The following is a 25919-nucleotide window of genomic DNA, read 5'->3' on the forward strand; positions in this document are numbered from 1 at the left end:
GAGACAAATCCAGAGGCCCCGAGGCTCAGCAGAAAGGTGGCCCCACACATGTGAGTTGACTCGACAGAAGGACAGGCTGCCTGGCCTCCGAGATCTGAAGAATCCCTCTTTCTGAGGAGACCACCTCCTCAACCTGGAGGCTTCCCTTGGTTCCCTCCTTCACGGCTACCTCCCTGTTGCTGCCCCCGACCCACCACATAAACATGTGAAGCCTCGAGGGGCAGGTCCCTCTCTTGGAGCCTTCCCCTGCTCCTCCACAGCTCAGGGATTTCATTCACTTGGCTACTTCTCCACGCTTGAGTTTTTCCTCAATTATCCCTATTTCATATTTATACTCATGACACTAATGGTATACGTAACCACGCCCTTTTTGCACAAAATTACACTAGTTCATTTACTCAGTAAATATTTATGGAGACTCTGCCATGTGTCAGGTCCTGAGTTAGGCACTGGAAATCTGTGGCACATAATTCTTTCAACACAAATTAGAATCTAAAGACCGTAATTATGTAAGACTTAGCCAGCACAATTACTTTACTTCATTTATTGAATAACTTCCTATGTGCCAGCAATATCCTAAGTGCCTACTATACATTGTTTCTAATTCTTAATGGACATTAATATTTCTATTTTATGGATGAGGAAACTGAGGCTGGAAGGATTTAAGTCATTTGCCCAAGCCCAAACAGTTGGTAACTAACTGAGCCGGAATGAGGGCCGGCACCACCTGCTTCCCAAGCCTGAGCAACGCCCAGTGGCTCCACCACTGCTGCCTCAGTGGAAAATAACCAACATTTTTTTTGCATTGATTTAGTACATAGTGCTATTTTTCTTTTTTATTATTATTTTTACTCAAAAACACTTAAATGCAAAATTCCTAATAACACAGAAAAGCAAAGCTAAAACATAAATTTAATGAAGGCAAATAAAATAATGCTGGTGGTTAAAGGAAGTTGAGAGAGAAAATGCCAAATTTTAAAGTGTACTAAATTCTCTTTTACCTAGTTGAAAATTATATTATTTCCTCTGGCCTTCTTTTCTCTTTGGCCTTAAATAAGTGGCTATTAAAGAGAATAGTCTTTCCCTTGCTAAAATAAATTCGGTGAATATAGCGCTTTCACGGATGTGATGAAGCGCTCCTGGGGGACTAACTATGTCAACTTCCACCTTGTCTTCACAGTAATGTGAAAATCCCATCTACCATCTTGGATCTGCTCTTCAGAGGCCTACACCTTCAAAGCCTCTGTAATTCATCCAGTTACATGCTATGAACTATGCAGAAGAGAAATCTGACCAGCACTTTCCAGGGAGTTCTTCATATTAAAAACTTCAACCCTGGACACCATAGTTATTTTTCATACTGATTTCCTTTTTACTTCAAATTTTGAGATGGGGCTGAGAACCTGGGGAGAAAGTTATAACTTTTATAGCATTCATACTAAACTTTTGCAAAGAATTAGCAGAAAAAAAATCCCAAATCGTCTCAAAATTCTAGCAATGTTTTTTCAACGTAAATGCTTTTTTCAGGAAATTCTCACTCAATTTGGCATGCAGTGTACTTCTGTAAATATCTGCAAAGTTGAGGTAAGAATCAGGAGCCTGTTTCCAGCTGTATCACAATAAAATCACAGAGAGGGATGAAGGATTTCATTAATGTGTGCAATGGTGTGCAAATGAACTGCCACTTTCTACAGGCCATTACTAAAACACACCAAATTGTTATTGCCCTTACTTGGCCAAATTTCATAGCAAGAATATACTTTGGAGATCACTTAATCCAATTCCATTATTTAAAGGATGCAGAAAGAGAGGTAATTATGAGAGCATTATCCAGGATTAGTCAAATAATCTCCTTTGTAATATGGGTTCACTGATATTTACATCTGTTTCACAACTCTTCATAAAGCTCTTTGAAAGCAGAGGTTTTCCATCAAATGCATATCGACCATGTACTATGAGCAAGGCACTGTGTAGAACAGACTGAAATAAATAACTGAGATGCAAAGAGGTATTACTATGAGAGTGATATATCAAGTCCTCGTACAACTTCTAACTACGCCTGAAAGATCTGGGTGGAGGCTTATCATCTGGACTAACATTTGAGGAAAACTTGAAGGACGGGTAGGCATTTACCAGGCAGAGAACAAGAGTGGAGAACATTCCAGGCAGAGGAGCAGAGACATAAAGTAGGAACCCAGCACGTCTGAGGGAGTGAAGGCTTCCTGCGGCTGGGTACCAAGCACTGTCTCAAGTAGGCTCCATCCTAAAAGCAATGGGGAGTGAATGGAAGTATTTAAGCATGCTATAAGATTTGCATTTTAGAAACGTCCAATACACGCCCAACTGGGGAGGGAAAATGGGAGAGAAGAGGGAGGATATCTGAACTAAGTCCATGATAAAGAGGATGAAGAGGGGTCAGATGTCACATGTAGGACTGATTACTTCCTTTGTAACCCCCATAGCCATCAGCCCACTAAAATGCTACATGTTTACCAGATTCTCAACTGATACAAGAACAAGATTAAAGTAATTGTCTGAATTAATAAGAAGTCTTCCAATAAAAGGTAATGAGATTTTTAAACTAAAAGTAAATTCATTATGTAAGAAATAAATATCCAATTTTTTATTAAACTATGTGCCAATGACTGAAATTTTAATTTAGCTCAAATTAGCTAAGTGTCATGCAGAGTCTTATATAGTCCCGTGGAAGGCCCAAATTGGCAACGAACTGCATCAGCAAACTGGGCCGTTGAATAATCACTAATATACAGAAAATTAATTGAATCTTTGCATTTCTCGCTTGCCAAAAGATAATAAAATGCCAAGTTTTCAAAATAATACGTTTTCATATGATTATTACTTCCGAATAGATATAATTAGTTGGTTGAAAGAAATTAAGTTTCACCCAATGGTCTCTAATATTATCAAAAGTACTAAAGAAGATCTTTCTCAGCGAATTAGCAATCCTATTTTAAGGAAATAATCACTCTGTGCATTAGCAGAAGACCCATCCTAATAATCAGAAAAAGAAAAAGCTAACACCTCTATCTCAGGCAAGTGGCATTAGCTCCGGGTCTCGGTTTCCTCATATGCAAACTGTGAAAGTAATGCCTGTCGTATCTCCCGTCCAGGTTGCTGCAGAGATCAAATGACATAACTAATGTGAGATCAATTGTAAACGGTGAAAAAAACTATGGAAATAAACCAAAGGATTTTTAAAGAGCATTTCTTCTTTATGTGGCAAAAAGCAGGATTACCTGACACATAGCAGGATACCCTCTTTCCTCTGAATTCACAGCACATACAGTCAGTACCACTCACTTTAAAACTCAATCATGCATTACGTTATGTTTCTTTGTATATACATTGCATGATCCCAAATTTTTCAAAGCATCTTTTATTTTCCCGTCAATCAAATGTCCCATTTATTTTTTTGATTAAAAAAATCTTGATAACAAAACTCAATTCAAAATCTACTTTTCTGATTCTCTAATTAAAGGCACCCTAGTTTGCTGTGTACAGATCACTTTCATCTCAAATTCCCCATTTTGGAACAACAAAAAGAGATGAAAAGAAAAATAACATAATTTAGTAAGATTCTAATGAATTTAACAGCTATTCTTTTTAGCTTTAGACTGGTTTACAGAGGGAGAAATCATTTCCACAAATTAGTTGACAAGTATGGAAAGCAGATTATTGTCTTCCATATAATGAATACATAATAAAGATTGTTTCATCTGATATTTTATATTAATAAAATTGAACATGTGGAAAATATGCCAAAATATCCTAGGGGAAAGAGGCAATCACTTAAAATGCTAAAAATTACCTTGCCAATTAATTTTTGTTAAAAAAAATAGCTAAGAATTCAGAGAAGTATACAAAACTATCTCTTTCTTTTTAAGTGAAATTAAGTACTTAAAACTCCCAAAAATATTAATGGAAAATCATATTCTATATGTAACTGGAAAATAATTACTCAATTCAGCAAGTAAAACTGGTATAATGGATATTTAAGTAGCTAGTGCAGAGCATGTGGTTACAATACTTACAAATTGTCTAGGAACATTATACTGTGTATCTTCTTACATCATACACAGATGATTAACTTTCTCTATGAAAATTTTCAGTATGTGTTAGCACAGTAAAAACCATTGATTATATTTTACCACAAATAATTGAGACCCAGAGTTATTGGTTGTTGAACTTTCCTTTGATTGTGTTTAAAATACCAAATTAGTTTTTACACAGAAGGTACATGTGTACACAATGGCCCTCTTTATGGAGCCAATGTTTTACTAAATCCCTTTTTTGTCACTCCACAAAAGGGCAGTCCTAGCCTACCAATGAGACAGCTGAAAAGAACAGTAGCGACGAGTAAATGTCCTCCTGCTGGGTCTATATAGAGCATGTTCCCATCATGGAGAAGGCGTTCATGGAGCATGGGTGGGAAGCAAGTACTGGAGCTATTGTGTATTGTGCGCGATCTCAAGTGGAGAAAACCATCTGTCCTTTGGCCCTGAAAAAGGACCCCCTGTGAGCCTCTTCTCACAGACCATTATAGTTTCCTTCAACCCTGACACTGCACAGGCTTTGAACTGATGGCTGGCTGTCACAAAAAGTTCATCTCAAGCCCCCTTCCCCAGAGGTTTCATGGGGTTTAGTCTGAGGTGACCAACCATAGCCTAACAAAAAGATTAGTGTGTCCGGGCACAAAGCAAGACAGAGATATGTGTGACTCTCTTTGTCACATCTTGCCACACAGAGTAGAGAACAGTGAGTGTAGTCAGCTACGGAAGTGTGGAGGCGCCTGAGGGAGAAGAAGAGAGGTTTGCAGAGCGAATCTGCCTTCGCTGGGAGACAAGCACTCTTAAATGCCAACAGGCATTTTCCCAAGGAGTTGTAATGATTCTGTCTCCTTCACTCTTTAGACAAGAAATATTAATAGAAATGACCATTTCCATTCCACCTCAGGCAAAATTAAGAATAGAGTGCAATGTTTGGTTTCTCTGTAAAATTTTTTTACAAGAGTTGTAGAATTATAATAGGCCCCAGGGGTTATCTACCCACCACACTGATGCCAAAGCGAAGAAAGCCTTTCTACAAAGTCTTTTACAGGAAGTCACATGAGCATTTTCCTTCCTCTCCACCTCCCACCACTGGGCAACCACCTACGCATTGTTCCATGTTAAAATCAAAGACAACATCTCCTATAAAGTCTTCCCTAGCTCGCTCTTCTCCTCCATCTATGCTGCTCTCATAGAACTGATGACATTTAATTATGCTTATAACAGTGTGTCTCCTCTTACTAGATGATAAGCTGTCAAGGATAAAGATTATGTCACATTATTTTCTACATCTAACACAGTGCTTGACATACACTAGGCACTTAAAAACTATTTGTACTGCAATTCTTGAACTCTCTCAATGATGGAGAGCCCACCACATCAAAAGAAAGTCATTTTTAAACAGCCTTGTTAGGGGTGGGGGGGGCCTTGTTCCCTGTAAACTTCCATGCCAGATCCATGTTCTACCCTATGGTGCTAAGTAGAAATGATCCACCACACATCTGAAGACAGCTACCCTGCTTTCCTTAACATCACTGCCACCATCTCTAGCTCTTGTCTTTTTCAAGGTAAGTGTTCCCATTTTCTCCTGGTCTTATTCCTACAAGATAATTTCTAGATGCTTTTCATCCTCATTGCTGTTCTCTAGAACTGCTTTAGTTTGGCAATATTTCCTTTAAAACTAAACAAAATACTGCACACTTGGTTCAAACTGTGCATCACACAATGGAATTACTACCTACTCTGTTCCAGGCACAACAGTGTTATTAATGCAGCATCATATGTTTCCCTTAGTCTTCTCCTTGGAATCCCTCTATCCACGCTTCTGAAAAGGATGATCAAAACTTCAACGAGATTAGGACCTCTGTTTTCTCAATGATCAATGTATTTAACCAAACAGACAGGAATCCCTGTCCATCATCATCCACACATTCATACTAATTTAGAGCTTTTCTTAAAAGCCCAAGATTATAAGCAGTCAATTCAAGTAATTAGCCTGATTGAAAAACAAGAGGCAAGAATGGGGCAAGCGTGGGAGAGAGGACCATCTTACTGATGTCTTCAGTTTTGAAACAGAATTTTTTTTAATGTCTCTTCTCAAAGTATATAGCAACTAATTTGGATTTTCCTGCAGGTAAATATCAAAACACTGTCTCAAGAAAATCTGTTTTTTCATACATTTCAAACAACAAATAAGAGTCTTTGTTGAAAATATTAACACATAGATCACAGAGAAATTTCACTCAATAGTAAATATCTTGGGAATCTTTTAGAGAATTTAGATTATATGGCATTTCTATGTATCTGGTTCTGTTCTACAGTCCAATATTTGAGTTTTCTGGCCCAATTAATACATTTTATTATTATTGTGTTACACCATGACTTTCATGTGAATATTCTTTCTCACTTCTATAACTGCAGTATGTGCTATTATTTTAACAAACTTGAGTTGAATCGGCACATCAGTTCAGGCCACCTTTCTGCAGCACAATAATAGAACTTGATCTATTTAATTTCAAACCCAGTATAACGTACTAGCCAGACAGCATGCAACTATGTAGCTTTATAAATGTACCATGATTGTATCCTCTGTCTAGCACTCATATTTCTTATATGTTGAAATGGTATATTAAAATAAGAAGTATTTGGAAGTTTCATCAAAGAAAAAGGCTGTATACCTTAAACTATTAATTTTTATTGAATTGAGTTCTATAATTCCTTGGGAAATGTTTTACAGTTTTTCCTATGAAAGTTATATTTATAAAGCTGAATGGCCATTTACCAGCTCCTACAGTATTCTGAAGAACTAAAGATACTACCAAATATATGAGAAATGCATTTCTTATAAAATTTACAATATGCTACACTGAGTGCTTAGGTCTGGCTAATTGTGAGAAATTGCCTTCTGTTAATGATGCAGTTAAAATAAGAATAGTGTCCCCACGGAACACCTTCCAGTTTCAATACTGTTCACAAAGAATTTGGTGGCCTGAACAGGATGTTCACTTCCCTTGAAGAATTCTTTCTTGACAAATGATTTTTTCAAGAAAGTAAACTAATCCTCCAATTTGTTACAACTAATTTAATATTCAATTTCAAATTCTGCCTTAATTATAGCTATAAGATTTTCACAGTCAAGGACTAAGGAATGCAACTGATTTAGTGTTTAGCCATTAAAAAGGAACTTTATGATTTTTTTAAAAATTTACTTGTCTTATAATTAGAAGCAAACTATGAGTTCTTGAAAAATAAAAAGTGTATAAAAGCAAATAACCTAATATAAAAGATACTTTACAAAACAGATTTTCTGCAGACCAAACCCGTTCTGAAAATCCTACAATTAAAGGTACAAGCATGAACTGTCAGCTCTAATAAAGAAACCCCAATCTGCTGATCCTAAGGGTATGAAAGATGGGGCAGAGTCTAGGATCCAGCAAAGGGTCTTCATCCTCTTATGAGGAAGTGGGTTTCCTGGGGCTCTTCCCTAAGCTGATCTGCACCCCAGTTTCAGAGCAAGCATGTTCTCACAGAAGCCTTCAGACCAGAGCCAATGCAAAATCCTTCACTATTTGGTGATGATCCTTTTAACAACTTGAACAATAATCACACTGAGATTCAAGGATTTGCCTTGGTCTTAAACTGGTGTCTTTCATACACAAGTGCATGCTCCCTCTCTGGGTGTGTTATAGGACCAAAGAAAACATAAAAACATTAAGCATTTCAACAGGACTTAACAAGGAAGACGAAAACATGAGCAAATTTTGAGTATTCTCTGCTCTTCACCAAAATGCATTACTATATGTTTAAAAGAGGTTTTAAGACAAGAAACAACCCTAATGTCCATCCATTGAGAGTATTTCTTAAATTACACATCCATTCAATGGACTTCTATTCAGTTGTTAAAGCATCAAAGGGTAAAACAGTATCACCTATAAAATATTCTTGCCAAAATGTTTAACCTGAATCTTACCAAGGTTATAGGAAATACACCATGCTGGCTCTCTGAGCAGCACCCGGGTCAGCAAAAACAGTGCCTTACAAAAGGCAGCGCAAAGGGAAGCAAGCAGAAAGTGGTTGGTCCCTTTTCTAAGAAAGACTGGCACGACGTGAAAGCAACAGCTGTGTTCAACATGAGAAATATCTGGAAAACACCAGTCACAAGAACTCAAGGAACCACACTTGCATCTGATGGCCTCAAAGGTCATGTTTTTGAAGCGAGCTTTGCTGACCTGCAGAATGATGAAGTTGCATGTAGAAAATCCAAGCTAATTACTGAGGATGTTCAGGGAAAAAACTGCCTGACTAACTTCCATGGCATGGATTTTACCAGCACAAAATGAACTCCATGGTCAAAAATTGGCGGACCATGAGTGAAGCTCATGTTGATGTCATGACCACCTACCAACAGTTATTTACTTTATCTGTTCCGTGCTGATTTTACTAAAAAGCGAAACAATCAGATTCAGAAGATCTCTTATGCTCAGCACCATCAGGTCTGCCATATCTGGAAGAAAATGATGGAAATCATGATGCGAGAGGTGCAGACAAATGACTTGAAAGAAGTGGTCAATAAACTGATTCCAGATAGCATTGGAAAAAACACAGAAAAGCCTTCCCAATCTATTTATCTGCTTCATGATATCTTTGTTAGAAAAGTAAAAATGTTGAAGAAGCCCAAGTTTGAATGAGGAAAACTCACAGAGCTTCATGGTGAAATAGAAGTTTTGGAAAAGCTACTGGGGATGAGACAGGTACTAATATTGAATGAGCTGATGGATATGAGCCAACAGTCCAAGAATCTGTTTAAAAGAATTAAAAGAATTAGACTTTTAAAAGAATTAGACATTAAAAGAATTCAGACTTTTAATGGTACAAATAAAAAGTCTTACATGTAAAAAAGGCTTACAGGCAACAAAAGAAATAGAGGAACAAGTGAAATAACACCAAGCACAAACAAATAGATAAATTTGGGACATGGGACATTCTACAAGACAACTGGCCTGGTATCTTCAAAAAGTTCGTCATTTAAAAAAATCAGGGAAGAAAATCTTCTACCCTAAGAGGAACTAAAGAAACACAGCAACCAAATGCAATGCACAAATCTCGAATTGATTTTGGTTTGGGGGGAAAAAGTTAGCTAGAAAAGATATTCTCAGTGTGGAACAATGTTCATCATGGCATTATTTTAACAGGAAAAAAATTGGAATTGCTCTAACATACAACAAGGAAATATTTGAAAGAATTATAATATTTCCATAATATTAACTTTCAAAACATAGAATAGTTTAGAATAAATATTTTTATACTATATTATTAATACGAAAGAGTAGGGTATAAATCTATATATAAAATATGGGCCTAATATACAATATAAGGTCTGTCTCTGGATTATGAGTTGTTTTGCATTGGTTCTTTATATTTTTGCCATTTCTGAAGATTTTTGTTTAATGGAAGTATACTATTTTTATAATTTAAAAAAATAGGTTAATATTTTAAAAAATCAAGAAACTTTGACTCCTTAAAAAAAAGGAGTTTCTCGAGATAATTTGAGAAATTCAAATATAATATATGGATATTAGATGACATTAGGAAATTATGAATTTTCTTAGGTATGATAACAGTATTGTGATCATATCTTTATTCCTAAAAAATTTAGGCTGAAATATTTAGTGGTGAAATGTCATAATGTCTACAACTTACATTCAAACAGTTCAACAAAACACACACATATACAACTATAGATATAAATATATAGATAGATAAAGAAAGTATATATAGGAAAATGTTAGACTTGGATATTAAATAGGAAAAGAAACTAATTAATTAATTGAGAGAGTACAAGAAAACATTTTATAGTATTTATCCATAAGAGAATAAGCCCCACTTTTATCAAAAATGATATACAAAAGGGCTCTTCTGAATAAATATAGTTATCTACGAATTATTATATAATAGTCATCATTCACTAGTTTTCAAAGAGCAAAATTACAATTAAAACTAAAACTATTAATTAACTTGATTGCAATATTTCACAATGTGTATGTATATTAAATCATCATATTGTACACTTTCAAAAAAAATCACATCGTACAACCTGAATATATGCAATTTTTTTAATCAATCATACCTCAATAAAGCTGGAAAAAACCTAAAACTTTTCAGGACATTGTTTAACTTTTCTTCGCTTATCAAGAATGCAATCGAGCAACTATAGAGTGTAAGAGGTTGCTATGAACTGACTTTATGTCAAGCTCTGAAAATTGCGATCTTGAACAAATCCCCAACGTCAGCTTGCCATATTTTTTAAATTCCCCTCTTTTCCAAAAAAATAAAGAAAACCTAGATTCCAAATAAATAAGGTATTTTAAAAAGTAGGAGGGATGGGAAGAGAAATTATTTTGACATTTTATGTTCCTTGTTAATCAAACAGTAGAAACTCTAATTTTGCAAATAAGGACCAGCACTCCCCGTCTCGAACCACAGGTAGAATGCTGAGGTGGCCAGATGGTGCATTCTAGAAGGCACCTGGGTATGAGCCGGTTGTGACCTAAAGGGACAACCTAATGCTTGTTAACTACTAATAATCTACTCAAAACCATATTTTACATGCAGGAAGCTCAATAGAATTCAAGGACAGGACAGGAAAAACCACTTCCAAGTGCTTGAATGGCTATTAATCTGGTTATTTCCAAGAAAACTGATTTAAAAGATTATATTCAGCTAGTTAACAAAGAGCAATGCTCAAGCAAACAGAGCTACAGAAGGTGTTTTCTTTTTAAGACTATAGCTCTATTTTACAGCTACAGAAGCACATTTGCTAGTCACTCTACTATAACTTTCTTCCTTGAAAACACTTCACGTCCTTGAAAACTCCTAGAACAGAGACTGTTCTAAGTTACAGTCAAATGTACTGTCATTAATATAGCCATAAATTCTCCTAGCTGGGCTTATGGGGTATGTCAATATGCCATTCTGCAGGCAACAGAAAACCAATCTGTGGGGAAACTGATGAGTCACACACAGCTAAATTATATTTTTGCTTCAAGCATGTTTTTGAAACTAGTTCATCTCTCAATGAAATCGTGTTTTTATATGAACACTAAAGTTCATACTAAGCAATTCTTCAGCTACTCCAAAAAACGCAGTAGAATGTTGATGGATTTCTCGGTGGGTTTTAATCCATCTCTCCAATGAATAAGAGTAACAGAAACCAAAGTTTCTGCAAAGCCTTCAGGATAAAACTTCAAGAATAGCAAAAGCGCTTCAAGAAAGATTATTATAATCAGAATACTCTTTTGTACCTAGAAGGCTACAATATTTTCACCCTCTACAGCACAAAAACTGAACCAGAAGCCAGAAGTGGAAAATAACTAACGTTGCTGCATTAAATGAGAGAGAAAAAAGAGACTGTACCCACTAAAACATTACTGATTTGAGCTAACAGGTGAAAAAATGAACAGACTTTGGAAGGAATTCTAAGATTTCACTTAACTCGAGAATCAAGAACGGTTTCAAATATTCTTAAAGATCATTTGATAATTTCTTATACTACAGTTATATCACGCCCCTTCAAGAGTTCCCTGCGGTGCCAGCAGCGGTGCCAGGAGACAGCACTTCTACTCACTTTCTACTGTGCAGTTTCACTGCATGCATTACGGGTGTACAAATGTCCACAACGTTTAAATCACTAACTCCACTTATAGGTAACTATCAGCGATGCACACAAAGACTTATATATCAGATTATTCACTGTAGAGTTATTTAGAAAAGCATTAAAAATAATCTGATGACAAAAGGAGAAATTGCTAAATTATAGGAAATCCATATGAATATCATATACAGTTTTAACATGGTTTTACAAAGACTGTGTACTACCTTTAGAAGAAACTATTTTTTCCCATCCTTATAAGAAAAAAATTTTAAGTTTGCTGATGTACCTTTGATGTCCTGAGAACATTCATTTGAGCTATATATTATTAGGTTACATGATTCACACGCTACATAAAAAGCTTTTATATAACTTAAATACTTATTGTACCTAATTATGTCTACTTACTATTTAAGTTCTATTATTATTTTTCTACCCATGCTGGAGCATTAAAGAAACAAAGTACGAAGCTCATATTTTTAAGGAAATATAAATATTATAATATTCTAAGTCAACATAAGAACAGTCTGCATACTCTGAAATGTGTCACAAAGAAAACTAAACAGCATTACCTAGCCAAGATAATTGTATTGAAAAGGAAGAAGTTTATATAAGATATATGTTATTCAATTTTTCTCCAAAACTGAAAGGAGTTCTTCTGTGTTTAGTTGAGTTAGGCAGCTGCTATCATCAAGTTCAGCCTTTAGACCACACTAAATAACACCCAAAGATCTGCTTTGTTTGGCGAAGTGTTTTAAAAAATTATTTGTGTGCTTGTAGGTGGGTCTTACACTCCAATCTGATGACAGGATATCCTCTCTAATAAACATCACACGTTACCTGCCTGCATTTGAGTTTGCCTCTGGCTTGAGAAGTCAGTCCTCCCTGGAGTATCGCCAGCTACACTGTGCGTCATCCTCCTTCTCCTCCGTCTCCTCCTTTCTACGACTCATGAAGCTCTACTTCTGCACATTGGGAGCCACTTTCCTAACTAACCTTGGACAATCTCAGCTACAGTTCTGAAAACTTCCAAATTACTTCTCTATATTTTGCTCTGGTGGAAAACATTTATCAACCTACAGAACCATTTGCCCTTAGAAGTATTATTTTATCTAAAAGGAAAAAAGTGTTCCATGACCACAAAAGTTTAAAACTGATACATTATATTCCCCATTTTGGAGATTCACCATACACAAATCCTACAGTAAATAAATCTACCTATATTTGTTTAACCCAGTGTGCCTATAATTCCTCTTGAAAACTTTCTTCCTCAGGGCACCTGTTAACATGAGAAAGAAACAGTGGTCTGAGGAACACATCTAGACGCACTGCAATACACGAAGGACAACTGAGTGGATGGACCGCTGGTAGAAAGACAATTGCAAGCTGCTCATCAGTAGATTGACTGCAACCAACTGGGAGAGACCCGTAGGAAGCCAGCGGGCTCCGTCCTGAACTCTCGTGCCCAGGCATTTCACCACAGAATCAGAGGAAAACACTGCTGGGCAGTTCACCAGACTTCCAAATCCTATGAAGCCAAGAGGAGTTGGAAAGTTATCAAAAGAATCACGATCCCAACAAATCCTGACAATGCTGAAGTTGGGTTCTATAAAAACAGGTGAAAATAAATACAAAGTCTTGACTTGCCTCCTCCCTCCAAAAGAATTTACTGAAAAAACTGTACAATCAAGAGTGGAAGGTAGGACTTAACAGCAGCATATTTGAAAAATATTCAGGGGTTTTCATCAACTCTAAACTCAATGTCAGTCAATAGAATTACAGGACCAGCAAGAAAATTATTGTAATTTTAGGCTATATTGGTTAGTAGCATAGCATCTAGAAGCAGGGAAGTTTTCTTCTCTCTCTCGTATATGCCTGTCAAGCCCCGTTGCAGCTTTATTCAGATCAATGTGCAACACTTGAAGAAAGAAGTAGACAAACTGGAACACCTGAATGAGCTAAGGGTCAACAGGAAGCATAAAGACATCAATAGAAAATATAATAGGTGATTTCAAATATTGGAAAAGTTATCATACTACAGAGGTATTCGATTTATCTTTTATGATGTAGGTTGGGGATAGTGTACAGAAACAAATGGTGAATGCCCATAATAGATGAATTTCAACCTAACAAAAAGAAGCCTTTTTAACAAACCAGTCCCAAGACTGAATGGCCTCGTCGAGAGATAATCATAATTTAGCCAGAATGTCACTGAGGGGATTCAAGCCAGATGCACTGTAAGTCTAGATAACCTGGAAAGACCCTCCCAACACTGAGATTCTAAAATACTACCAGAGGAGGCATGACCATTTGGAGACAACATTATCAAGAACAGCGCAGTACCCTCTACATGGGATCAGGGACACCAGCACTGGCAGGAGCTGGAAGCTGCCTCAGGAGAGCGGATGGCTCAACGTTTGGGATTTTGCAAGCCCATTGATAAACACAGTCATTATTAAAATTCATATAAACTTACAATGAAATAAACTATATTAAAAACAAAGCTAATAAACACTTAAACGTATCACTTCCTAAAATCACTCTGATAACCTGAAATCGACCCTAGTGGGATATTTACACTCCGAAAATCTGCAAATGCTGCAAATCAGGGCTCTTTTTTTTTTTTTTTTTTGAGAGCGGTTGCTAAATATTTATCATCAGCACATCACATCGGCAACATATTTAGTCAACAAGTATTTATGAAGCTCCCACATATACAGCTTCAGTTTGTGTGGAACAGAAGTAGGAATCAAAGCAAACTTCCTCAGGAAAAAGGAAACCCAGGAATCGGAAGCAGGATCCGAACTTTCAAAAGTGATCTGCCTTCTTACTGAATAACTTGTGGTGCATTTATACAATAGAATACTCTACAGCCTTTAAAAAGAATGATGTAAGTCAATTTGTGTTGGGAAGATATACAACAAACTAATAACACTAGTCGCCTCTGCGGAGAGATATTGTCCACCATTTTAACACAGATATTTGCATTTTTTTTCACATGCACATATTATTTTAATAAAAATAACAATGATGCTGTAATCAAACACAAAGAGGCCGACCTTGAGCAGCATCTGGACCCCAAGGCAAAAAAGAGAAGCAGCCGCGCCAGAGAGAGGAGATAGCAGCCTTGACAAAAGCAGCCGCAGAAATTCTTAACCCCAGAGGGCCCCTCTCTGGATGCCTCCTGCTGAGAGGATGATAATACCAGATCCTAACTGTTCTGACCACCCTCCATCTCCTGTTCTTCCAGAGGGACCAGCTGCAGAGCTGATATTCCTGCCTTCCTTATTCACTGGGTATCCTTAAAAGAAAACTTCTCGACTGGGGGTGATTTTGACCCCTAGGGGACATTTGGCAATGTTTAGAGACATTTTTGGTTGTGGAAACTGAGGGGTGCAACTTGTATCTAGAGAGTAGAGGCCAGGGATGCTGCTCAGCCTCCTCAATGCACAGGACACCCCCACAACAAAGAATTACCCAGCCCAAAATGTCAACAGTGACAAAGCTGAGAATCCCTGCACCACTGTCATCTAAGGTCACCTGAGTGGATCTCTGCTCTTTATAATCCAAGAGAGTCTGTCTTCACTAGAAAACGTGGCCACAGAATCTGAACTGACCTTCAAGAGAGCCTGCAAGTCTCCTTAAAAATAACTGCCATGGAAGGTAGCCGGGGGAGGGGTTAAAGATGTCACACTTGACCTAACAACTGACAGAGATAATTTACCTTCAGACAAACCTTCTCATTGGTGTGTCACCAGCATTTCTGCAAAGTATCACAATACTCATGAGAGAACTTTTCAATTTTCTAGAAAAAAGTTAAAAAAAAAATTCAAATACCAACTTCTCCAATAACATGTTGCTATTTTTGAAATTGTGAAAAGTAAATGAACGGGAATTAGAAGTTCAAATACCAATCACTGTAGTTTTAAATCCATTAAAACTGGACACTGTTGGCTACAGGCTCTCTTTCACAGCTTTTCCTTCTCTTGCAGTCTTTGGTCTACACACCTGACACCATTATTCCTTCACGAGAGCTTAGCAATCTACTTCTTTGTTTAAATAGTAAGACATAAGGCACAGGGTCTTGTCCACAATAAATCGCAATAAATTTTTATTAGTTAATTAAATAAAAAGATTTTTAAAAGACTGCAATACAGATGACCTTTCCACTTCTGCCATAGTTGAGTTAGGTAATAGCAGAGGTCACTTACCACCCACAATATATAATTTTTAGATACTAATATCTAAAATTAAATTTATAATTAACTCTCTCCTCTACCTAGTAATATGAGACTACCAGAACACAAACTGCTTCTGAATGAAGGTAAATATTTCCCTACAACACCCCCCAATCACTGTGTAGTTTCAATGTATCCCTCTCGCCTTCAGCCCCCATTCTGACAGACTTTCTTCCTAGAATGTATAGCCAAGGCCATTATCTAGCTTCAGCCATTTCTCTCCCAAAATCCAGTGGGCTCAGACAAAAGGTGGCAGCAACTGAAACAGGTAGGAGGAGAGAAGAGCATCCATATACCTGAGCAGGTGAGGGCTGAGCTGTTTGGGGTGCTAGTAAAGTGAACATTCTGGGCAGGTAGTGGTAGAGAGAGATCAAACAAGGCAGAGGCCGATAGGAGAGGTAACTGATGGAGAACTGGCAAGTCAACCTTAGAAGGATGGACTAAAGACACCTTGTCTAAAGCATGAATGAACATAAGGGGCCCTGGATGAAAGCGTCCAAGGAACAGCCAGACCAGTAGATATGATATCTGAAATCAAAGACAGCATTGCCAAAATAATAGCACAAAGAGGCACCCACACGCTCACATCAGGGGAACGTGGCCTATGTAAATAATGTAATGGCTTGGCCATAATATCCCAAAACACAAGGGCAAGGTCAGCAACTCTTTAACGTCAGTGGAACTACTCATTGATATAGAAATACAGGAAGCTGCGTCTCCCAAAGTGGCCTCTACCTTAAACAAATTGTCAGTGTTACGATTTTAAAGGCCACCTACGTAAATCACACCAGTAACACAGGCATAGCAATCAGCACCATCCCCATGGGTCTAGCATATAAAGTGGATAAAGCCAAACTGAAAGGCAGTGTCCTTTAAATAACTAATTTTAGCAACAATAAGAAAATTAAGTACCACATAACCCATAAGATAGGATCATGGAAGGAGAGACAGAATAGTAACCATGACTACACTGAAGAGCAAAAACAAAAAAAAAATTCTGCTTACCTAAAGAATTTTTTCCTGTGTAGTTGCTTTAGTAACGTCGGGAAAATACTTGCTTCATGGAAAACCAAGCATTGTCTAGAACACACCTTCCCGCTTATCTGATTCTGATGCTGTGGAAGCTATTTTAAAACTCTGTAAGTTGTAGATAACAGAGAGCAAAGCAAAATAACTCTTATCTATAGACATGCAACTTCTTTCTGACTGAGTGCAACTAACCTCCCTCCCTCACTGTGGAAAAGTCCAGTTGTGTCTCCATGTATACAATGATCTCAATATTCTGGAACTATAAATGTGTCTGTCTAAATTCTCATTTGAACTGGTTATAACATCTTACCAGTGACTTCTTTAGTGATTAAGCAAAATCTTTAACACATGTTCGTTTTATATTTGTATGAAAGTCAAGATTTTACCTTTTTTGAAAATTATCTTTTAATAGTAATTTTTGAGAAAACAGTTAGTTACTTTTTGAAATTTGGGAGAAGTATTGATATTTACCAGTAATGTTTTCTTAGTTATGCTGCTGGATTTAATCATAAGTATAGCTATTGCCCAGGAAAGGCCAGAGCTTTCGGGACCTAAGGGTGATGAAGCGCCTGACTGATCAAATTAGAGGCGACCAGTAAGCCAGATAGAGTGTCCTCAATAGGATGGAGGGGAAACAGTGTTTCCATTCGTGCTGGAGAAGGGCAGGGAGGACAGAAAAGAGAATGGCCTGACTAGAATGGGAGTTCTTACTTAAGAGTAGAGAAGATCTCTGTTTTTGTAGTTTCGTAAATACATGGCTGCATCCCAAAGACAATCCCGTCCACTCTGTTCGTCAATAACACACCGAATTAGGACAATGTTTGCTCATCAAGAGCCTGACAGAGCATCATTTCTCCGTCTACGGGTGTGTTCGCTGCATTCACTCTTGGTTTTCAGGAGTTCAATGAACATGATTAATCTCATCACATCCTATAACTGCAAAAGCCGTGTGAATATTCAAAATGTTAGCGGCATATGACTACAATTAAACAAAAGTGAAGCCTTGTCAAAAATTGAAAATGGTGAGAAAAATGATGTATGAGATGCATAGATAGAGGATAAATGTGATGATTATAAAATTCCTCTGTCCAGGATTTCTTCTTGAGGATTGATACTGGAAGCAAGGGTTTTTTGCTCAGATGAAGGCTTAAAAGAATAAAATACATTCTGAGTCTAAGGTGTCATGGGCTCACACAGAGAAAACAGAAAATACACCTCAGACCTCTCAATTCAAGGATATTTTTTGCCATAAAAATAATTAACTTTTTTTAATAGTCCAAAAATGGTAACATAAATTTTACCATCAACACATAGCATTTCTCACACAGCACTTGATTGCAGAACCAAACCAATATTCAGGAAAGTATCCTCAGAAGTGGCTAAAATTTAGAGCATTAAATAACTTTGCATGGAAAGAAACTATAGACAAGAACATAAGAGCCCTGGTTTCTTTACGGTGTAATTTCTCAATGCTAGAGTTTTCTTTATTAAAAACTTCCAGACGCATAACCTGTATAGTAGTCCTATGACACACTGTCAGGTTGGCTGCTTAAGATCCTGGGAAGTTGTCAGTATATCTATAGGGTTTTGGAAGTAAATCTAAGGGATACGGTCTGTTTGGTTAAATGTCTCTTTTGCAGTTTCTAATAGCTCTGGCTGGCATTTACGATCTTTCCAGCCTTCAGTACTTGGTCAGCATTCCTACCTTTGCTGCTTTACCGATAATTGTCTTCTCTCAAAAGACAAAGTAACTACAGTAGTTAAAAAAAGAAAAGTTATTTTTCTCTTCCAGACTTCCTGGAAGTCCACAGTTTGAGACTATAAATTGCTCACCAAAGCTCAATAACTTCTATAGCTGCTGTGTCATTCTATTATCTATCTAATAACACAATTGAGGAAGGTGTCACCCTCAGCCAAACTACTGTCCACAACCAGCGACTCATACGGGAAACAGCACTGCTGACAACAGTGGGCATTCATTTCCGTGGCAGGCAGAGTACTGTCTCTCAAATTCCCTTTTGCAGTATTATTACAGTATGCTGTACCCAGATCTACACTTGCTCTCTGAAATGTACTATACATATTATTCAATATTGGCTAAAATATTGTTAATTCCTGAAGATTTTTCCTATTATTATTTAAACACAGATGCACAATTCATATATTCTCATCATACTCTCAATTTAAATTTCAATACATACGCATCACCAGTTTAACACAAATAAGAATCAGATCAAGTAAGAAAGTCTCAAAGATCATAGAAGCATTTTAATAACAACTTTTTCACAATATAAATATTCTATAAACAATATAACTTGGGGGTAGCTATTTTCATATATCACTTTGCAAACTAAGTATTAACTATTAGTTAAAAATCAATTGTTTTAAATAAATATATAAAAAAGGCAATGGATTGCTGTAACTTGGTGATAAAACCCCATATTAATATCTAGAATTAAACAGTAAGTAAAAATATAAAGGAAGAAATTTGAAAAAACACAGAAAACTCATAAAAAACAAGGACAATATTGTGACTTGAAGAGGAAAAATAAGTAATGAGCTAGCCCTGATGGCCTAGTGGTTAAAGATCGGCATGCTCCGCTCTGGCGGTCCGGGTTCGGTTCCAGGGCACAGAACCACACTACTCGTCTGTCAGTAGCCATGCTGTGGCGGTGGCTCAGACAGAAGAACTAGGGGGACTTAAAACTAGAATACTCAACTATTAAAACTTGGGGAGGAGAAAAAAAGAGAGAGGAAGATTGGCAACAGATGTTAGCTCAGGGCGAATCTTTCCCAGCAAAAAGAAAAATAAGTGACTTTAAGAAAAAGGATTCTGTGAGACATCGCTTTCCTGAAGAATAGGACCATGCTCAGCTGCACAGTGCATTCTCCTCACTTTCCAGTGCTACTGGATGACTACAGCACCTTTGCCGGACTGTTACAACCCATTAAAGAACAATATTATATTAATAGTCATTTCTGGATTCCATTCATTTTAATAAATAATTTTGCTTCCCTCATTCCTAGTAAAGCTTCTAGTTACAGAACTCTGGAGATGAGTATACTGTGTTGACAATACATGGCATCTCTGGACACAGGAGCTGGGATCACACTGGGAACTGGCCCCTCAGTCATTTTCTAACAGTATCCTACGGAGTCCTGAGGTTCTTTGGAGATACCTCAAGGGCCGTCATGGCAGAGGGGTGAAAGAGAAAGAAAGAGCATATGGGGTTTTGGCCTCTGCCCCCTCTGAACTCCGAAGTCAACCAGTGTGTAGCTAACACTGTATCTGATCCCATACACTGAGTTTTCTCATAAGATTTCACTTTTTTAAAAGGTTCAGCCTCCTTAAGAAATGTTGGAAAACACCTGAGCTACTTGATCTCCAAGATCTGCATTAGCTTTAATATGTTTTGGCTCACAAAGTCCTCAGAGAAAATGTTTAAAAGGCATGGGGATAAGAATATTAGTGTATGTAAAGAGATAAACCACAATAAAAGTCCTCAACCAAGTCAAGTTGACAGATCTTCATTATGATCCTCATGCACTTTTAGAGAGAACCTTCTAGAGAGAACTCTACAATAAGCCCCAGATACCCAGATACACACCAGAACCCCGGTATGGGGCTCATAAAGGAGACTGGTAGAATGGACTCTCAGCCCACTCCCTCGGGAAGAGGATGCAGTTATACCGTGAGACCACTTAGCATCAGCATCAGGATCTGCCCCCAAGGGTCACCTGATCCTGACCCCCTTAACTCACCTGACCCCCAACCAGGTTGATAACATCTTCAGAAAGCCATTTATTTTAGAAGCTTATTTCCATTCGAACTTCATCTGCTCTGACCTTGAGCCCTAACTCTTTCAGTAAAAAACGATTTTTAGTGTCCCAAGATTCTATGGCAAAGCCCTAGAATTTGCCAGCAATTCTAGCGTGACTTTAAAGTCAAAAGATTGGTTTTTGTGTGTGGTCTATGGAAATGTTTTATCTTATGATCATATCACGTACATCTAAAACATGCCGGCTGGATTCTGGAGTCCTGGAGACACAAACCGGAACTTCACAATTCCTAGAAGGGTAACACAAACAACGTGCCTTTAACAGCTGCCTGAATCGACCTAAGATACAGGAATGCTGGGAAAGAACTGTGTCAGTTTTCCAGGCATATCATCTTAAGGATCAAAAGTAAGAACACCATTCTGGCCCTGTAACAGACTTGAAAGAGAGACTCCTATGAGATTTTTCTCTCCCATTAGCTGCCACAAGAGCGAAAGAGGATGCTGGAGACAGAGCTATAATGGAGAATTCCTCTGACTCTCCAACCATCGTCCAGATTGACCTTATAATAGGAACTCGAAGATACCAAGCTTGCTAAGTATGATGGTCAAGAGACAGGATTCCAAGAGACTGTGGGACATGGGTGGCTTCTCCTCCTCCTTTTTACTCTTCCTGACATGTGAACTCTTTGGTAAAGAAAGGAAAACAGACTCTACCCCTGCCACGACCAGGCTACTTCTAGTCAGACATATTTTGACTCAGTATTACCATAAGGTACAAACTGGAGCTGACTACAGTCCATCCAATTTACTCAGCCTCTTAGCCTAAACGTGAAAACTGTATTCAGATATGTGCTGACCACAGTTCAAAAACAAGAATAAAAACTTCGTGTACATAATCCAGAAGCCTAGAGCTTCTAAAATCTAAATTATTAATATCCAAATGAATAGACACAGTTTTTGACACTCCTGGCAAATCAGACTAAGCGATCAAAGGAACACAACATAAGAAAAATAACGCATTTCAACTATCACATTATGTGGTAACTGAAGTTGAAATGGAGACTCCAGTTGACATGACGTCAAAAGCATGACAGTGATTCAAATGACGCTTGATGCTAAGAAATTACTTGTAAGCACAAAATTCCCAGCTGGCAAATTCAACCACATTTAGTTCATTTATTCTAGCTATTGGAATACTAGCCTCAAGTTCGTATCTGTGAATTTATCTACTAAATAATTAAACTTTCACTAATATAAATGTGAAATTTACTAGATTGTTTTAAATATCTTAAAGCTGATAGGACATTCTCGGCTTCAAACACAGATGGAGGAAATTACTTGCTTCCTCCATTGATTTTTTCCATTGCAAACAGAAGTCAAGAGAGAGAAGTCAGCTAGGACTTTAGTCGAAAAGGAGCTGACAGAACAGAGGCAGTCCCACTCTTCGGCTCAGTTCCTCCTCCTTGTGGTCACAAAGGGAAGCTGCTGCATCTGGTGACATTTCTTCAGGGAATCTTATTTAAATGACTTAACGGAATAGTCATTTGAAGGAATACATGATACCAATGAAAAGTGCTCCATTTTAATTTGTAAGTGATTTCCACTTACCTCTGCCTTCCATTCTTCTGCAATACCTCCTTCTTAGGAGTCGATTTTAAAATATTTTTTTATTTTATTTTATTTTTTGAGGAAGATTGGCCCTGAGCTAACATCTGCTGCCAATATTCCTCCTTTTTTTCTTTTTTCTCCCCAAAGTCCCAGTAGATAGCTAAATGTCATAGTTGTACATCCTTCTAGTTGCTCTATGTGGGACACTGCCTCAGTATGGCTTGATGAGTGGTGCGTTGGTCCTCGCCCAGGATCCGAACAGGCGAACCCAGGGCCACCAAAGCCAAGAGCGTGAACTCAACCACTACACCACCGGACCAGCCCCTAAAATATTTTTTAACTGCAAGATTACTGAACACATCCCAAATGAAACAGTAACTATGCATGTCTAAGAATTCAGTATGTGGGTATGCCACAGTCATTTTTAACAAAAATTGACAAAAAAGTGTTAAATATCATGGTGCATTAAACCACTGCCTGGAACTTCATTCATATTGGCCAATCAGGGCGGGTGGGGCTGCTTCTATGTTTAGCGGTCGCTTACTGGGCTCCAGCCTGTAGCCCAGTCTGACTCATCCGTTATTTTCACATTCCCAGCTTCCAACAAACCACCAAGTATTGTTTATAAATTGGACAGATGGAATAAAAAGACTTTTCATAATAGGTTTTGGATGGTTTCCACTCAAGATAACATAGATTGATGTTATTTTGACACATGTTTAGCGAGGTTCCCCCTGCAGCAGGAAATGCCCCCTGGGCTGTAAAACAGTCCTGATTCTGGCATGTTCTCCAGCAGTTCTCCATTTACCTAATCTTGTCGATGAGAGCATGCCCTCCTTCTCCATTCCTAGACCGCATTTTGACATGCGAATACTGTTTTTGTAAATGCCATGTAGTCAATTTTGCACAGCTACAAACCAATCAGAAGCACAATAGGCCATTATGGCCCTGAGAGGCTGCTTATACCTACACATTCTTCAAATGAGCTGGAAAGGATTAACTCTTGTGCAGAATTTATGCCCTTCTCTTATATAATTCCCAGCTCATGGAAACACAGAACTACTAAGGTAAGAAAGAGAAAAGAGTATTAGGAGAATTCGCTTCTTAATAACTTCTAGAAAAGAGAAACAGAAGAAAAGCTAACAAACAAGAAGGCTGCTTCAAGAGGCAATTGTCCCTGGTCCTTTGGGTGACAGGGCATTTTGCCAGCTGTCACTACTGGACCAACTAAAGTGTTACACCCAGACTGCTGTACTCATTAGGACTGAGACCATGTAACATGGAGGCTTTGAGGCACTCAGACATCACATTGTATTGTGTGGCCTTACAGGAGGAGGGGAATGCCTGCTATTCTCATTTAAATAACATTTACAGCATTTTAATTTGCTTTCTTTCCACACACCAGTTCTCAATATTATTTACCTTACATAACTGAAGATCTACACATGATTGTGCCCTTACCTCATGAATTCGTTCCCCTCATTGTACAGCTCATTAGGAAAAACGGACAGCATAAGTGAAAAACCGTGTTAGTAGGAAATACAAGCTTTATATGATAAAGTAAATTTATGGTAACAAGGTAATTTAAAGGTCTTCTCATATGACGTGAGAGGATGCAGAACCTTAAAGCTGCAGTTAACATTTATTTCCACCCAGAACTGAGACAATGCCACAAAGCCACTCCCCAGAGGCTGTATCACTCACATTTATGAATCCAGGGTATTTTCACTTGCCTACATTTATTCTCATTTTGTACACAATCATTTTCATAGACCTGGAGGAGGTATAGGGACGTTAGAAGTTATGTAGTATATCTTTTTCATCTAGCTAAACCCTCTGAGCTGGTGACCAGCTGTGCTACATTCCATCATTATCAGTGAACGCAGACGAGCCGGGTCCAGTGGTACCGTTCAGTACCACCAGGCAGGAAGTTTCAACTCTTATTCAACCCAAATCTCACTGTTCGCAGGAGAAATGTAGAATAAATCACCACCCTATCTACCCAACTCTTTATATATTAAGGGCACTTTTTGTTTCAGTTGGGGATCACTGTGGGTAAACCAGGTACCAGCGTACCTTCATCAGACCACAAATTCTCAGAAAGCCACAAGCCAGGGGAGGCTATGCAAATCAGGTTTTTATCCATTGCCAGAGCTTTTATTTGTAATCAGAAGCCAGATCTTCTCATACTGTGGTTTTCTCCTAGTGTCCATTTCCCTTTTTTTTTTCAATCCTTAGTATTCACAACACGGAAGAAATTTTGGTCACGTGCTGCAAAGCACACTGCTCTTTTTCTTGGTTGCACTTGTCATGCCTGTAACTTCATGTCGTGTTGAAATAAATGTCTGTCTTCCACACTGAAATGTAGGCTCCAGGAGAGCAGCACCAAGTCCGCCAGTTCATCAGCACATTCCCAGCACCTAGCATGATATTTGGCACCCAGCAGGCTTTGCACCCAGAGAATCAACAAATGCCCTTCAAAATCATTCTAGTCCAACACTCCTACTTTGGGGATAATGAAAATAGAGTCTGTAAAAGTATATCTTGGAAATGACTTGCCCAATATTGTATAACATGTTAATAACAAAGCCAGGATTAGAACTCCGGCTTCTTTATTGCCCATTCACATTCTCTGCCCATTACACCACAGAGGTTCTTATATCTAATCCCTCGGCAGGAAACACTGCTGATGAGTAAGGTACAAAAACCTTTGTGATCTAATCATCTTTTGGTTGTCTGCCTGGCTCCCAGTGTTCCTTATCTGTTGGAACACAGAAACCCTCTCATAAACATGCTGGGTTTATATATACTTTACGTAGGACTCCAAGAACAGAACCCAAAACAGAATTCTACAGCCATAGCAAAGAGCCAATTTATTCTCTCCTATGAGAGTCAAGTTTTACAGAGGCCAAGCCACAGAAGCCGGCTGAGTTTCCATGGTTCAGCCACTGCTAAATCAAATATTCTGCTATACAGAGCTGCAATTTGTATGGTTTTTTTAAGTTTTATTTTGGAGTTTCTTTAAAGTAAATATTCAAAAAATAGAGCTTCTCCTGAGCACATGAAAAAAGTACATGTGAATTTTCAGAGGTGACAAAGATGATCTAAAATCAGATTGTGGTAATGGTTGCCCAACTCTATATATTTTAAAATCTTTAAATCCTACACTTAAATGGGTAAATATTATAAATTATACTTCAATTAAGCTATTTAAAAATAAGCATGAAAATGAGTCAGATAAAGTTCTTCTTTTTGTAAAGATACGGTATGAAAACTGTAAAGACATTCTTTAATGTCCCCACGCTCCTTGAAGCCCAGGTTCTATCTATTTCAATCATGGTTTACCTACAAGGTCAAAAGTTTTTCCCGAAATTTTGATAAAAACAATTGAGTAGACTAATATAAATATCTGTAAAGAACCAGTCTTCATTGATGTAGCACCAAGAGAGAGTGACTCATCTGATTGTCTACAAGAATGATCTACAGATATATTTGTTTAATTAAGCATAGTATTCTAGTCCAAAACCTGCCATCAACTAGCCATTGGGTT

The 25919-nt window shown here is 37.7% G+C and overlaps 1 protein-coding gene and 1 pseudogene across 1 annotated transcript in view; one reads left to right on the plus strand and one right to left on the minus strand.

Moving 5' to 3' along the window:
- The window catches only part of COL25A1 (collagen type XXV alpha 1 chain), a 440619-nt gene that overhangs the window by 410370 nt on the left and 4330 nt on the right, over positions 1–25919 (minus strand). The window lies entirely within an intron of this gene.
- Positions 8018–8874, plus strand: LOC131411217 (small ribosomal subunit protein eS1-like; annotated as a pseudogene).

This window comes from Diceros bicornis, chromosome 11, assembly GCF_020826845.1.
Source record: "Diceros bicornis minor isolate mBicDic1 chromosome 11, mDicBic1.mat.cur, whole genome shotgun sequence".
In the NCBI taxonomy this organism is placed as follows: Eukaryota; Metazoa; Chordata; class Mammalia; order Perissodactyla; family Rhinocerotidae; genus Diceros; species Diceros bicornis.